The following is a 14078-nucleotide window of genomic DNA, read 5'->3' as shown; positions in this document are numbered from 1 at the left end:
GGGAATCGAACCCGGGCTTTCTGGGTGAAGCCAGGTATCCTTGCCACTAGACCATATTGGACTAGCTCAACCAAGTCTTACTTCTATTCTTGAAATGCGGTACAAAAGCACAGTCTCTGATACCGGGCCTTCTGGGTGAAGCCAGATATCCTAGCCACTAGACCATATCCGACTTGCTTAACCAAGTCTTAATTCTATTCATAAACCTATATCCTTAAGTCTATTCCTCAAAACCGGTACAAGAGCACTCGCTCCGATACCGGGAATCGAACCCGGACCTTCTGGGTATCTTACCCACTAGACCATATCGGACTTGCTCTACCAAGTCTTAATTCTATTCACAAACCTATATCCTTAAGTCTATTCTTCAAAACCGGTACAAAAGCACTCGCTCCGATTCCGGGAATCGAACCCGGGCTTTCTGGGTGAAGCCAGGTATCCTTGCCACTAGACCATATTGGACTAGCTCAACCAAGTCTTACTTCTATTCTTGAAATGCGGTGCAAAAGCACAGTCTCCGATACCGGGCCTTCTGGGTGAAGCCAGATATCCTAGCCACTAGACCATATCGGACTTGCTTAACCAAGTCTTAATTCTATTCATAAACCTATATCCTTAAGTCTATTCCTCAAAACCGGTACAAGAGCACTCGCTCCGATACCTGGAATCGATCCCGGGCCTTCTGGGTGCAAGCCAGATATCCTAGCCACTTGACCATATCGGACTTGCTTAACCAGGTCTTAATTCTATTCATAACCTATATCCTTAAGTCTATTCTTCAAAACCGGTACAAAAGCACTCGCTCCGATACCTGGAATCGATCCCGGGCCTTCTGGGTGCAAGCCAGATATCCTAGCCACTTGACCATATCGGACTTGCTTAACCAGGTCTTAATTCTATTCATAACCTATATCCTTAAGTCTATTCTTCAAAACCGGTACAAAAGCACTCGCTCCGATTCCGGGAATCGAACCCGGGCTTTCTGGGTGAAGCCAGGTATCCTTGCCACTAGACCATATTGGACTAGCTCAACCAAGTCTTACTTCTATTCTTGAAATGCGGTACAAAAGCACAGTCTCCGATACCGGGCCTTCTGGGTGAAGCCAGATATCCTAGCCACTAGACCATATCCGACTTGCTTAACCAAGTCTTAATTCTATTCATAAACCTATATCCTTAAGTCTATTCCTCAAAACCGGTACAAGAGCACTCGCTCCGATACCGGGAATCGAACCCGGACCTTCTGGGTATCTTACCCACTAGACCATATCGGACTTGCTCTACCAAGTCTTAATTCTATTCACAAACCTATATCCTTAAGTCTATTCTTCAAAACCGGTACAAAAGCACTCGCTCCGATTCCGGGAATCGAACCCGGGCTTTCTGGGTGAAGCCAGGTATCCTTGCCACTAGACCATATTGGACTAGCTCAACCAAGTCTTACTTCTATTCTTGAAATGCGGTGCAAAAGCACAGTCTCCGATACCGGGCCTTCTGGGTGAAGCCAGATATCCTAGCCACTAGACCATATCGGACTTGCTTAACCAAGTCTTAATTCTATTCATAAACCTATATCCTTAAGTCTATTCCTCAAAACCGGTACAAGAGCACTCGCTCCGATACCGGGAATCGAACCCGGACCTTCTGGGTATCTTACCCACTAGACCATATCGGACTTGCTCTACCAAGTCTTAATTCTATTCACAAACCTATATCCTTAAGTCTATACTTCAAAACCGGTACAAAAGCACTGTCTGCGATACCGAGAATCGAACCCGGGCCTTCTGGGTGAAAGCCAGATATCCTAGCCACTAGACCATATCGGACTTGCTTAACCAAGTCTTAATTCTATTCATAAACCTATATCCTTAAGTCTATTCTTCAAAACCGGTACAAAAGCACTCGCTCCGATACCGGGAATCGAACCCGGGTCTTCTGGGTGAGAGCCAGATATCCTGGCCACTAGACCATATCGGACTGGTTTAAGCAACCCAAGATATTATTCCTAAAAAAGTGTCTTTAAATTTATTCTTTAAAAGCGGTACAAAATCGCTGTCTCCGATACAGGAATCGAACCCGGGCCTTCTGGGTGAAAACCAGATATCCTAGCCACTAGACCATATCGGACTGGCTTGAACAACTCTAAATATTATCCTATAAATGTGTCTTTAAGCTCATTCTTTAAAGTTTGCAAAAGCGCACTGTTTCCGATACCGGGAATCGAACCCGGGCCTTCTGTGTTTAAGCCAGATACCCTAGCCACTAGACCATATCGGACTTGCTCTACCAAGTCTTAATTCTATTCACAAACCTATATCCTTAAGTCTATTCTTCAAAACCGGTACAAAAGCACCCGCTCCGATACCGGGAATCGAACCCGGGCCTTCTGGGTGAGAGCCAGATATCCTAGCCACTAGACCATATCGGACTTGCTTAACCAAGTCTGATTTCTATTTATAAACCTATGTCCTTAAGTCTATTCTTCAAAACCGGTACAAAAGCACCCGCTCCGATACCGGGAATCGAACGCGGGCATTCTGGGTGAAAGCCAGGTATCCTACCCACTAGACCATATTGGACTTGCTCAACCAAGTCTTAATTCAATTCAAAAAACCTATATCCTTAAGTCTATTCCTGAAAAGCGGAACAAAACACTGGCTCCGATAACGGGAATCGAACCCGGGTCTTCTGGGTGAGAGCCAGATATCCTAGCCACTAGACCATATCGGACTGGTTTAAGCAACCCTAGATATTATTCCTATAAATGTGTCTTTAAATTTATTCTTTAAAAGCGGTACAAAAGCACTGTCTCCGATACCGGGAATCGAACCCGGGCCTTCTGGGTGAAAGCCAGATGTCCTAGCCACTAGACCATATCGGACCGGTTTGAGCCACCTTAGATATTATTCCTAAAAATGTGTCTTTAAATTTATTCTTTAAAAGCGGTACAAAAGCACTGTCTCCGATACCTGGAATCGAACCCGGGCCTTCTGGGTGAAAGCCAGATATCCTAGCCACTAGACCATATCGGACTTGCTTAACCAAGTCTTAATTCTATTCATAAACCTATATCCTTAAGTCTATTCTTCAAAACCGGTACAAAAGCACTCGCTCCGATACCGGGTCTTCTGGGTGAGAGCCAGATATCCTAGCCACTAGACCATATCGGACTGGTTTAAGCAACCCTAGATATTATTCCTATAAATGTGTCTTTAAATTTATTCTTTAAAAGCGGTACAAAAGCACTGTCTCCGATACCGGGAAACGAACCCGGGCCTTCTGGGTGAAAGCCAGATGTCCTAGCCACTAGACCATATCAGACCCGTTCGAGCAACCCTAGATATTATTCCTAAAAATGTGTCTTTAAATTTATTCTTTAAAAGCGGTACAAAAGCACTGACTCCGATACCTGGAATCGAACCCGGGCCTTCTGGGTGAAAGCCAGATATCCTAGCCACTAGACCATATCGAACTTGCTTAACCAAGTCTTAATTGTAATCATAAACCTATATCCTTAGGTTTTTTCTTCAAAAACGGAACAAAAGCACTCGCTCCGTTACCGGGAATCGAACCCGGGCCTTCAGGTTGAAAGCCAGATGTCCTAGCCGCTAGACCATATCGGACTTGATTAACCAAGCCTTAATTCTAATCATAAACCTTTATCCTTAAGTTTATTCTTCAAAAACGGTACAAAAGCACCCGCTCCGATACCAAGAATCGAACCCAGGCCTTCTGGGTGAAAGCCAGATATCCAAGCCACTAGACCATATCGGACTGGTTTGAGCAACCCTAGATATTATTCCTTTAAATGTGTCTTTAAATTTATTCTATAAAAGCGGTACAAAAGCATTGTCTGCGATACCGGGAATCGAACCCGGGCCTTCTGGGTGAAAACCAGATATCCTAGCCACTAGACCATATCGGACTTGCTTAAGCAAGTCTTAATTCTATTCGTAAACCTATATCCTTAAGTCTATTCCTTAAAACCGGTAAAAGAGCACTCGCTCCGATACCGGGAATCGAACCCGGGTCTTCAGGGTGAAAGCCTGATATCCTAGCCTCTAGACCATATCGAACTGGTTTGTGCAACCCTAGATATTATTCCTATAAATGTGTCTTTAAATTTATTCTTTAAAAGCGGTACAAAAGCACTGTCTCCGATACCGGGAATCGAACCCGGGCCTTCTGGGTGAAAGCCAGATATCCAAGCCACTAGACCTAACGGACTGGTTTGAGCAACCCTAGATATTATTCCTATAAATGTGTCTTTAAATTTATTCTTTAAAAGCGGTACAAAAGCACTGTCTCCGATACCGGGCATCGAACCCGGGCCTTCTGGGTGAAAGCCAGATATCCAAGCCACTAGACCATAACGGACTGGTTTGAGCAACCCTAGATATTATTCCTATAAATGTGTCTTTAAATTTATTCTTTAAAAGCGGTACAAAAGCACTGTCTCCGATACCGGGAATCGAACCCGGACCTTCTGGGTATCCTACCCACTAGACCATATCGGACTTGCTTAACCAAGTCTTAATTCTATTCATAAACCTATATCCTCAAGTCTATTCCTCAAAACCGGTACAAAAGCACTCGCTCCGATCCCGGGAATCGAACCCGGGTATTCAGGGTGTAAGCCTGATATCCTAGCCACTAGACCATATCGGACTGGTTTGTGCAACCCTAGATATTATTCCTATAAATGTGTCTTTAAATTTATTCTTTAAAAGCGGTACAAAAGCACTGTCTCCGATACCGGGAATCGAACCCGGGCCTTCTGGGTGAAAGCCAGATATCCTAGCCACTAGACCATATCGGACTTGCTTAACCAAGTCTTAATTCTATTCATAAACCTATATCCTTAAGTCTATTCCTCAAAACCGGTACAAGAGCACTCGCTCCGATACCGGGAATCGAACCCGGACCTTCTGGGTATCCTACCCACTAGACCATATCGGACTTGCTTAACCAAGTCTTAGTTCTATTCATAAACCTATATCCTTAAGTCTATTCTTCAAAACCGGTACAAAAGCACTGTCTCCGATACCGGGAATCGAACCCGGGCCTTCTGGGTGAAAGCCAGATATCCTATTCACTAGACCATATCGGACTTGCTTAACCAAGTCTTAATTCTATTCATAAACCTATATCCTTAAGTCTATTCCTCAAAACCGGTACAAGAGCACTCGCTCCGATACCGGGAATCGAACCCGGACCTTCTGGGTATCCTACCCACTAGACCATATCGGACTTGCTTAACCAAGTCTTAGTTCTATTCATAAACCTATATCCTTAAGTCTATTCCTCAAAACCGGTACAAGAGCACTCGCTCCGATACCGGGAATCGAACCCGGGCCTTCTGGGTATCCTACCCACTAGACCATATCGGACTTGCTTAACCAAGTCTTAATTCTATTCATAAACCTATATCCTTAAGTCTATTCTTCAAAACCGGTACAAAAGCACTCGCTCCGATAACGGGAATCGAACCCGGGCCTTCTGGGTGAGAGCCAGATATCCTAGCCGCTATACCATATCGGACCGGTTTGTGCAACCCTAGATATTAGTCCTATAAATGTGTCTTTAAATTTATTCTTTAAAAGCGGTACAAAAGCACTGTCTCCGATACCGGGAATCGCACCCGATCCTTCTGAATGAAAGCCAGATATCCTAGCCTCTAGACCATATCGGACTTATTCCAAGTCTTAATTCTATTCATAAACCTATATCCTTAAGTCTATTCCTCAAAACCGGTACAAGAGCACTCGCTCCGATACCGGAAATCCAACCCGGGCCTTCTGGGTGAGAGCCAGATATCCTAGCCGCTATACCATATGTGACTGGATAGTGCAACTCTAGATATTATTCATATAAATGTGTCTTTAAATTTATTCTTTAAAAGCGCTTCAAAAGCACTGTCTCCGATACCGGGAATCAAACCCGGGCCTTCTGGCTGAAAGCCATATATCCTAGGCACTAGACCATATCGGACTTGCTTAACCAAGTTCTAATTCTATTCATAAACCTATATCCTTAAGTCTATTCCTTAAAACCGGTAAAAGAGCACTCGCTCCGATACCGGGAATCGAACCCGAGTCTTCAGGGTGAAAGCCTGATATCCTAGCCTCTAGACCATATCGGACTGGTTTGTGCAACCCTAGATATTATTCCTATAAATGTGTCTTTAAATTTATTCTTTAAAAGCGGTACAAAAGCACTGTCTCCGATACCGGGAATCGAACCCGAGCCTTCTGGGTGAAAGCCAGATATCCTTGTCACTAGACCAAATCTGACTTATTCCAAGTCTTAATTCTATTCATAAACCTATATCCTTAAGTCTATTCCTCAAAACCGGTACAAGAGCACTCGCTCCGATACCGGGAATCGAACCCGGATCTTCTGGGTATCTTACCCACTAGACCATATCGGACTTGCTTAACCAAGTCTTAATTCTATTCATAAACCTATATCCTTAAGTCTATTCTTCAAAACCGGTACAAAAGCACTGTCTCCGATACCGGGAATCGAACGCGGGCCTTCTGGGTGAAAGCCACATATCCTAGCCACAAGACCATATCGGACTGGTTTGAGCAACCCTAGATATTATTCCTAAAAATGTGTCTTTAAATTTATTCTTTAAAAGCGGTACAAAAGCACTGTCTCCGATACCGGGAATCGAACCCGAGCCTTCTGGGTGAAAGCCAGATATCCTTGTCACTAGACCAAATCTGACTTATTCCAAGTCTTAATTCTATTCATAAACCTATATCCTTAAGTCTATTCCTCAAAACCGGTACAAGAGCACTCGCTCCGATACCGGGAATCGAACCCGGATCTTCTGGGTATCTTACCCACTAGACCATATCGGACTTGCTTAACCAAGTCTTAATGCTATTCATAAACCTATATCCTTAAATCTATTCTTCAAAACCGGTACAAAAGCACTCGCTCCGATAACGGGAATCGAACCCGGGCCTTCTGGGTGAGAGCCAGATATCCTAGCCGCTATACCATATCGGACTGGATAGTGCAACCCTAGATATTATTCATATAAATGTGTCTTTAAATTTATTCTTTAAAAGCGCTTCAAAAGCACTGTCTCCGATACCGGGAATCAAACACGGGCCTTCTGGCTTAAAGCCATATATCCTAGGCACTAGACCATATCGGACTTGCTTAACCAAGTTTTAATTCTATTCACAAACCTATATCCTTAAGTCTATTCCTTAAAACCGGTAAAAGAGCACTCGCTCCGATACCGGGAATCGAACCCGAGTCTTCAGGGTGAATGCCTGATATCCTAGCCTCTAGACCATATCGGACTGGTTTGTGCAACCCTAGATATTATTCCTATAAATGTGTCTTTAAATTTATTCTTTAAAAGCGGTACAAAAGCACTGTCTCCGATACCGGGAATCGAACCCGAGCCTTCTGGGTGAAAGCCAGATATCCTTGTCACTAGACCATATCTGACTTATTCCAAGTCTTAATTCTATTCATAAACCTATATCCTTAAGTCTATTCCTCAAAACCGGTACAAGAGCACTCGCTCCGATACCGGGAATCGAACCCGGATCTTCTGGGTATCTTACCCACTAGACCATATCGGACTTGCTTAACCAAGTCTTAATTCTATTCATAAACCTATATCCTTAAGTCTATTCTTCAAAACCGGTACAAAAGCACTGTCTCCGATACCGGGAATCGAACGCGGGCCTTCTGGGTGAAAGCCACATATCCTAGCCACAAGACCATATCGGACTTGCTTAACCAAGTCTTAATGCTATTCATAAACCTATATCCTTAAGTCTATTCTTCAAAACCGGTACAAAAGCACTCGCTCCGATAACGGGAATCGAACCCGGGTCTTCTGCGTGAGAGCCAGATAACCTAGCCGCTATACCATATCGGACAGGTTTGTGCAACCTTAGATATTAGTCCCATAAATGTGTCTTTAAATTTATTCTTTAAAAGCGGTACAAAAGCACTGTCTCCGATACCGGGAATCGAACCGGGGCCTTCTGGGTGAAAGCCAGATATCCTAGTCACTAGACCATATCGGACTTGCTTAACCAAGTCTTAATTCTATTCATAAACCTATATCCTTAAGTTTATTCTTCAAAAACGGTACAAAAGCACTTGCTCCGATACCGGGAATCGAACCCGGGCCTTCTGGGTGAGAGCCAGATATCCTAGCCGCTATACCATATCGGACCGGTTTGTGCAACCCTAGATATTAGTCCTATAAATGTGTCTTTAAATTTATTCTTTAAAAGCGGTACAAAAGCACTGTCTCCGATACCGGGAATCGCACCCGGGCCTTCTGAATGAAAGCCAGATATCCTAGCCTCTAGACCATATCGGACTTATTCCAAGTCTTAATTCTATTCATAAACCTATATCCTTAAGTCTATTCCTCAAAACCGGTACAAGAGCACTCGCTCCGATACCGGAAATCCAACCCGGGCCTTCTGGGTGAGAGCCAGATATCCTAGCCGCTATACCATATGTGACTGGATAGTGCAACTCTAGATATTATTCATATAAATGTGTCTTTAAATTTATTCTTTAAAAGCGCTTCAAAAGCACTGTCTCCGATACCGGGAATCAAACCCGCGCCTTCTGGCTGAAAGCCATATATCCTAGGCACTAGACCATATCGGACTTGCTTAACCAAGTTCTAATTCTATTCATAAACCTATATCCTTAAGTCTATTCCTTAAAACCGGTAAAAGAGCACTCGCTCCGATACCGGGAATCGAACCCGAGTCTTCAGGGTGAAAGCCTGATATCCTAGCCTCTAGACCATATCGGACTGGTTTGTGCAACCCTAGATATTATTCCTATAAATGTGTCTTTAAATTTATTCTTTAAAAGCGGTACAAAAGCACTGTCTCCGATACCGGGAATCGAACCCGAGCCTTCTGGGTGAAAGCCAGATATCCTTGTCACTAGACCAAATCTGACTTATTCCAAGTCTTAATTCTATTCATAAACCTATATCCTTAAGTCTATTCCTCAAAACCGGTACAAGAGCACTCGCTCCGATACCGGGAATCGAACCCGGATCTTCTGGGTATCTTACCCACTAGACCATATCGGACTTGCTTAACCAATTCTTAATTCTATTCATAAACCTATATCCTTAAGTCTATTCTTCAAAACCGGTACAAAAGCACTGTCTCCGATACCGGGAATCGAACGCGGGCCTTCTGGGTGAAAGCCACATATCCTAGCCACAAGACCATATCGGACTGGTTTGAGCAACCCTAGATATTATTCCTAAAAATGTGTCTTTAAATTTATTCTTTAAAAGCGGTACAAAAGCACTGTCTCCGATACCGGGAATCGAACCCGAGCCTTCTGGGTGAAAGCCAGATATCCTTGTCACTAGACCAAATCTGACTTATTCCAAGTCTTAATTCTATTCATAAACCTATATCCTTAAGTCTATTCCTCAAAACCGGTACAAGAGCACTCGCTCCGATACCGGGAATCGAACCCGGATCTTCTGGGTATCTTACCCACTAGACCATATCGGACTTGCTTAACCAAGTCTTAATGCTATTCATAAACCTATATCCTTAAATCTATTCTTCAAAACCGGTACAAAAGCACTCGCTCCGATAACGGGAATCGAACCCGGGCCTTCTGAGTGAGAGCCAGATATCCTAGCCGCTATACCATATCGGACTGGATAGTGCAACCCTAGATATTATTCATATAAATGTGTCTTTAAATTTATTCTTTAAAAGCGCTTCAAAAGCACTGTCTCCGATACCGGGAATCAAACACGGGCCTTCTGGCTTAAAGCCATATATCCTAGGCACTAGACCATATCGGACTTGCTTAACCAAGTTTTAATTCTATTCACAAACCTATATCCTTAAGTCTATTCCTTAAAACCGGTAAAAGAGCACTCGCTCCGATACCGGGAATCGAACCCGAGTCTTCAGGGTGAATGCCTGATATCCTAGCCTCTAGACCATATCGGACTGGTTTGTGCAACCCTAGATATTATTCCTATAAATGTGTCTTTAAATTTATTCTTTAAAAGCGGTACAAAAGCACTGTCTCCGATACCGGGAATCGAACCCGAGCCTTCTGGGTGAAAGCCAGATATCCTTGTCACTAGACCATATCTGACTTATTCCAAGCCTTAATTCTATTCATAAACCTATATCCTTAAGTCTATTCCTCAAAACCGGTACAAGAGCACTCGCTCCGATACCGGGAATCGAACCCGGATCTTCTGGGTATCTTACCCACTAGACCATATCGGACTTGCTTAACCAAGTCTTAATTCTATTCATAAACCTATATCCTTAAGTCTATTCTTCAAAACCGGTACAAAAGCACTGTCTCCGATACCGGGAATCGAACGCGGGCCTTCTGGGTGAAAGCCACATATCCTAGCCACAAGACCATATCGGACTTGCTTAACCAAGTCTTAATGCTATTCATAAACCTATATCCTTAAGTCTATTCTTCAAAACCGGTACAAAAGCACTCGCTCCGATAACGGGAATCGAACCCGGGTCTTCTGCGTGAGAGCCAGATAACCTAGCCGCTATACCATATCGGACAGGTTTGTGCAACCTTAGATATTAGTCCCATAAATGTGTCTTTAAATTTATTCTTTAAAAGCGGTACAAAAGCACTGTCTCCGATACCGGGAATCGAACCGGGGCCTTCTGGGTGAAAGCCAGATATCCTAGTCACTAGACCATATCGGACTTGCTTAACCAAGTCTTAATTCTATTCATAAACCTATATCCTTAAGTTTATTCTTCAAAAACGGTACAAAAGCACTTGCTCCGATACCGGGAATCGAACCCGGGCCTTCTGGGTGAGAGCCAGATATCCTAGCCACTAGACCATATCGGACTTGCTTAACCAAGTCTTAATTCTATTCATAAACCTATATCCTTAAGTCTATTCCTCAAAACCGGTACAAAAGCACTGTCTCCAATACCGGGAATCGAACCCGGGCCTTCTGGGTGAAAGTCAGACAACCTAGCCACTAGACCATATTGGACTAGCTCAACCAAGTCTTAATTCTATTCTTGAAAAGCGGTACAAAAGCACACGCTCCGATACCGGGAATCGAACCCGGGCCTTCTGGGTGAGAGCCAGATATCCAAGCCACTAGACCATATCGGACTTGCCTAACCAAGTCTTAATTCTAATCATAAACCTATATCCTTAAGTTTATTCTTCAAAAACGGTACAAAAGCACATGCTCCGCTACCGGGAATCGAACCCGGGCCTTGTGGGTGAGAGCCAGATATCCTAGCCACTAGACCATATCGGACTGGTTTGAGCAACCCTAGATATTATTCCTAAAAATGTGTCTTTAAATTTATTCTTTAAAAGTGGTACAAAGGCACTGTCTCCGATACCGGGAATCGAACCCGGGCCTTCTGGGTGAAAGCCAGATATCCTATCCACCAGACCATATCGGACTTGCTTAACCAAGTCTTAATTCTATTCATAAACCTATATCCTTAAGTCTATTCTTCAAAACCGGTACAAAAGCACTCGCTCCGTTAACGGGAATCGAACCCGGGCTTTTTTAGTGAGAGCCAGATATCCTAGCCACTAGACCATATCTGACTGGATTGTGCAACCCTAGATATTATTCCTATAAATGTGTCTTTAAATTTATTCTTTAAAAGCGGTACAAAAGAACTGTCTCCGATACCGGGAATCGAAACCGGGCCTTCTGGGTGAAAGCCAGATATCCTAGCCACTAGACCATATCTGACTGGTTTGTGCAACCCTAGATATTCCTATAAATGTGTCTTTAAATTTATTCTTTAAAAGTGGTACAAAGGCACTGTCTCCGATACCGGGAATCCAACCCGGGCCTTCTGGGTGAAAGCCAGATATCCTTGTCACTAGACCATATCTGACTTATTCCAAGTCTTAATTCTATTCATAAACCTATATCCTTAAGTCTATTCCTCAAAACCGGTACAAGAGCACTCGCTCCGATACCGGGAATCGAACCCACTAGACCATATCGGACTTGCTTAACCAAGTCTTAATTCTATTCATAAACCTATATCCTTAAGTTTATTCTTCAAAACCGGTACAAAAGCACTCGCTCCGATAACGGGAATCGAACCCGGGCCTTCTGAGTGAGAGCCAGATATCCTAGCCGCTATACCATATGTGACTGGATAGTGCAACCCTAGATATTATTCATATAAATGTGTCTTTAAATTTATTCTTTAAAAGCGCTTCAAAAGCACTGTCTCCGATACCGGGAATGAAACCCGGGCCTTCTGGCTGAAAGCCATATATCCTAGGCACTAGACCATATCGGACTTGCTTAACCAAGTTTTAATTCTATTCATAAACCTATATCCTTAAGTCTATTCCTTAAAACCGGTAAAAGAGCACTCGCTCCGATACCGGGAATCGAACCCGAGTCTTCAGGGTGAAAGCCTGATATCCTAGCCTCTAGACCATATCGGACTGGTTTGTGCAACCCTAGATATTATTCCTATAAATGTGTCTTTAAATTTATTCTTTAAAAGCGGTACAAAAGCACTGTCTCCGATACCGGGAATCGAACCCGAGCCTTCTGGGTGAAGGCCAGATATCCTTGTCGCTAGACCATATCTGACTTATTCCAAGTCTTAATTCTATTCATAAACCTATATCCTTAAGTCTATTCCTCAAAACCGGTACAAGAGCACTCGCTCCGATACCGGGAATCGAACCCGGACCTTCTGGGTATCCTACCCACTAGACCATATCGGACTTGCTTAACCAAGTCTTAATTCTATTCATAAACCTATATCCTCAAGTCTATTCCTCAAAACCGGTACAAAAGCACTCGCTCCGATCCCGGGAATCGAACCCGGGTATTCAGGGTGTAAGCCTGATATCCTAGCCACTAGACCATATCGGACTGGTTTGTGCAACCCTAGATATTATTCCTATAAATGTGTCTTTAAATTTATTCTTTAAAAGCGGTACAAAAGCACTGTCTCCGATACCGGGAATCGAACCCGGGCCTTCTGGGTGAAAGCCAGATATCCTAGCCACTAGACCATATCGGACTTGCTTAACCAAGTCTTAATTCTATTCATAAACCTATATCCTTAAGTCTATTCCTCAAAACCGGTACAAGAGCACTCGCTCCGATACCGGGAATCGAACCCGGACCTTCTGGGTATCCTACCCACTAGACCATATCGGACTTGCTTAACCAAGTCTTAGTTCTATTCATAAACCTATATCCTTAAGTCTATTCTTCAAAACCGGTACAAAAGCACTGTCTCCGATACCGGGAATCGAACCCGGGCCTTCTGGGTGAAAGCCAGATATCCTATTCACTAGACCATATCGGACTTGCTTAACCAAGTCTTAATTCTATTCATAAACCTATATCCTTAAGTCTATTCCTCAAAACCGGTACAAGAGCACTCGCTCCGATACCGGGAATCGAACCCGGACCTTCTGGGTATCCTACCCACTAGACCATATCGGACTTGCTTAACCAAGTCTTAGTTCTATTCATAAACCTATATCCTTAAGTCTATTCCTCAAAACCGGTACAAGAGCACTCGCTCCGATACCGGGAATCGAACCCGGGCCTTCTGGGTATCCTACCCACTAGACCATATCGGACTTGCTTAACCAAGTCTTAATTCTATTCATAAACCTATATCCTTAAGTCTATTCTTCAAAACCGGTACAAAAGCACTCGCTCCGATAACGGGAATCGAACCCGGGCCTTCTGGGTGAGAGCCAGATATCCTAGCCGCTATACCATATCGGACCGGTTTGTGCAACCCTAGATATTAGTCCTATAAATGTGTCTTTAAATTTATTCTTTAAAAGCGGTACAAAAGCACTGTCTCCGATACCGGGAATCGCACCCGGGCCTTCTGAATGAAAGCCAGATATCCTAGCCTCTAGACCATATCGGACTTATTCCAAGTCTTAATTCTATTCATAAACCTATATCCTTAAGTCTATTCCTCAAAACCGGTACAAGAGCACTCGCTCCGATACCGGAAATCCAACCCGGGCCTTCTGGGTGAGAGCCAGATATCCTAGCC

The 14078-nt window shown here is 43.6% G+C and overlaps 14 non-coding genes across 14 annotated transcripts; all 14 read right to left on the bottom strand.

Moving 5' to 3' along the window:
- Positions 1-1905: 1905 nt before the first annotated feature.
- Positions 1906-1977, bottom strand: TRNAE-CUC (transfer RNA glutamic acid (anticodon CUC)). Its single transcript has one exon. It is a non-coding gene; the product is annotated as a tRNA-Glu (tRNA).
- A 379-nt stretch (positions 1978-2356) lies between these two features.
- TRNAE-CUC (transfer RNA glutamic acid (anticodon CUC)) lies at positions 2357-2428 on the bottom strand. The gene has a single exon. It is a non-coding gene; the product is annotated as a tRNA-Glu (tRNA).
- Positions 2429-2658: 230 nt separating this feature from the next.
- On the bottom strand, positions 2659-2730 carry TRNAE-CUC (transfer RNA glutamic acid (anticodon CUC)). The gene has a single exon. It is a non-coding gene; the product is annotated as a tRNA-Glu (tRNA).
- Positions 2731-2809: 79 nt separating this feature from the next.
- On the bottom strand, positions 2810-2881 carry TRNAE-UUC (transfer RNA glutamic acid (anticodon UUC)). The gene has a single exon. It is a non-coding gene; the product is annotated as a tRNA-Glu (tRNA).
- A 79-nt stretch (positions 2882-2960) lies between these two features.
- On the bottom strand, positions 2961-3032 carry TRNAE-UUC (transfer RNA glutamic acid (anticodon UUC)). Its single transcript has one exon. It is a non-coding gene; the product is annotated as a tRNA-Glu (tRNA).
- Positions 3033-3249: 217 nt separating this feature from the next.
- On the bottom strand, positions 3250-3321 carry TRNAE-UUC (transfer RNA glutamic acid (anticodon UUC)). Its single transcript has one exon. It is a non-coding gene; the product is annotated as a tRNA-Glu (tRNA).
- A 1426-nt stretch (positions 3322-4747) lies between these two features.
- On the bottom strand, positions 4748-4819 carry TRNAE-UUC (transfer RNA glutamic acid (anticodon UUC)). The gene has a single exon. It is a non-coding gene; the product is annotated as a tRNA-Glu (tRNA).
- Positions 4820-5038: 219 nt separating this feature from the next.
- Positions 5039-5110, bottom strand: TRNAE-UUC (transfer RNA glutamic acid (anticodon UUC)). Its single transcript has one exon. It is a non-coding gene; the product is annotated as a tRNA-Glu (tRNA).
- Positions 5111-8142: 3032 nt separating this feature from the next.
- TRNAE-CUC (transfer RNA glutamic acid (anticodon CUC)) lies at positions 8143-8214 on the bottom strand. Its single transcript has one exon. It is a non-coding gene; the product is annotated as a tRNA-Glu (tRNA).
- A 2601-nt stretch (positions 8215-10815) lies between these two features.
- TRNAE-CUC (transfer RNA glutamic acid (anticodon CUC)) lies at positions 10816-10887 on the bottom strand. The gene has a single exon. It is a non-coding gene; the product is annotated as a tRNA-Glu (tRNA).
- A 204-nt stretch (positions 10888-11091) lies between these two features.
- On the bottom strand, positions 11092-11163 carry TRNAE-CUC (transfer RNA glutamic acid (anticodon CUC)). The gene has a single exon. It is a non-coding gene; the product is annotated as a tRNA-Glu (tRNA).
- A 230-nt stretch (positions 11164-11393) lies between these two features.
- Positions 11394-11465, bottom strand: TRNAE-UUC (transfer RNA glutamic acid (anticodon UUC)). Its single transcript has one exon. It is a non-coding gene; the product is annotated as a tRNA-Glu (tRNA).
- A 1536-nt stretch (positions 11466-13001) lies between these two features.
- TRNAE-UUC (transfer RNA glutamic acid (anticodon UUC)) lies at positions 13002-13073 on the bottom strand. Its single transcript has one exon. It is a non-coding gene; the product is annotated as a tRNA-Glu (tRNA).
- A 219-nt stretch (positions 13074-13292) lies between these two features.
- On the bottom strand, positions 13293-13364 carry TRNAE-UUC (transfer RNA glutamic acid (anticodon UUC)). Its single transcript has one exon. It is a non-coding gene; the product is annotated as a tRNA-Glu (tRNA).
- Positions 13365-14078: the final 714 nt, after the last annotated feature.

The sequence above is a fragment of the Phalangium opilio genome, unplaced genomic scaffold (assembly GCF_054372755.1).
Source record: "Phalangium opilio isolate 3A_F unplaced genomic scaffold, DU_Popi_V2 ptg000055l_1, whole genome shotgun sequence".
In the NCBI taxonomy this organism is placed as follows: Eukaryota; Metazoa; Arthropoda; class Arachnida; order Opiliones; family Phalangiidae; genus Phalangium; species Phalangium opilio.
This window is presented reverse-complemented; position numbering and strand designations above follow the sequence as displayed.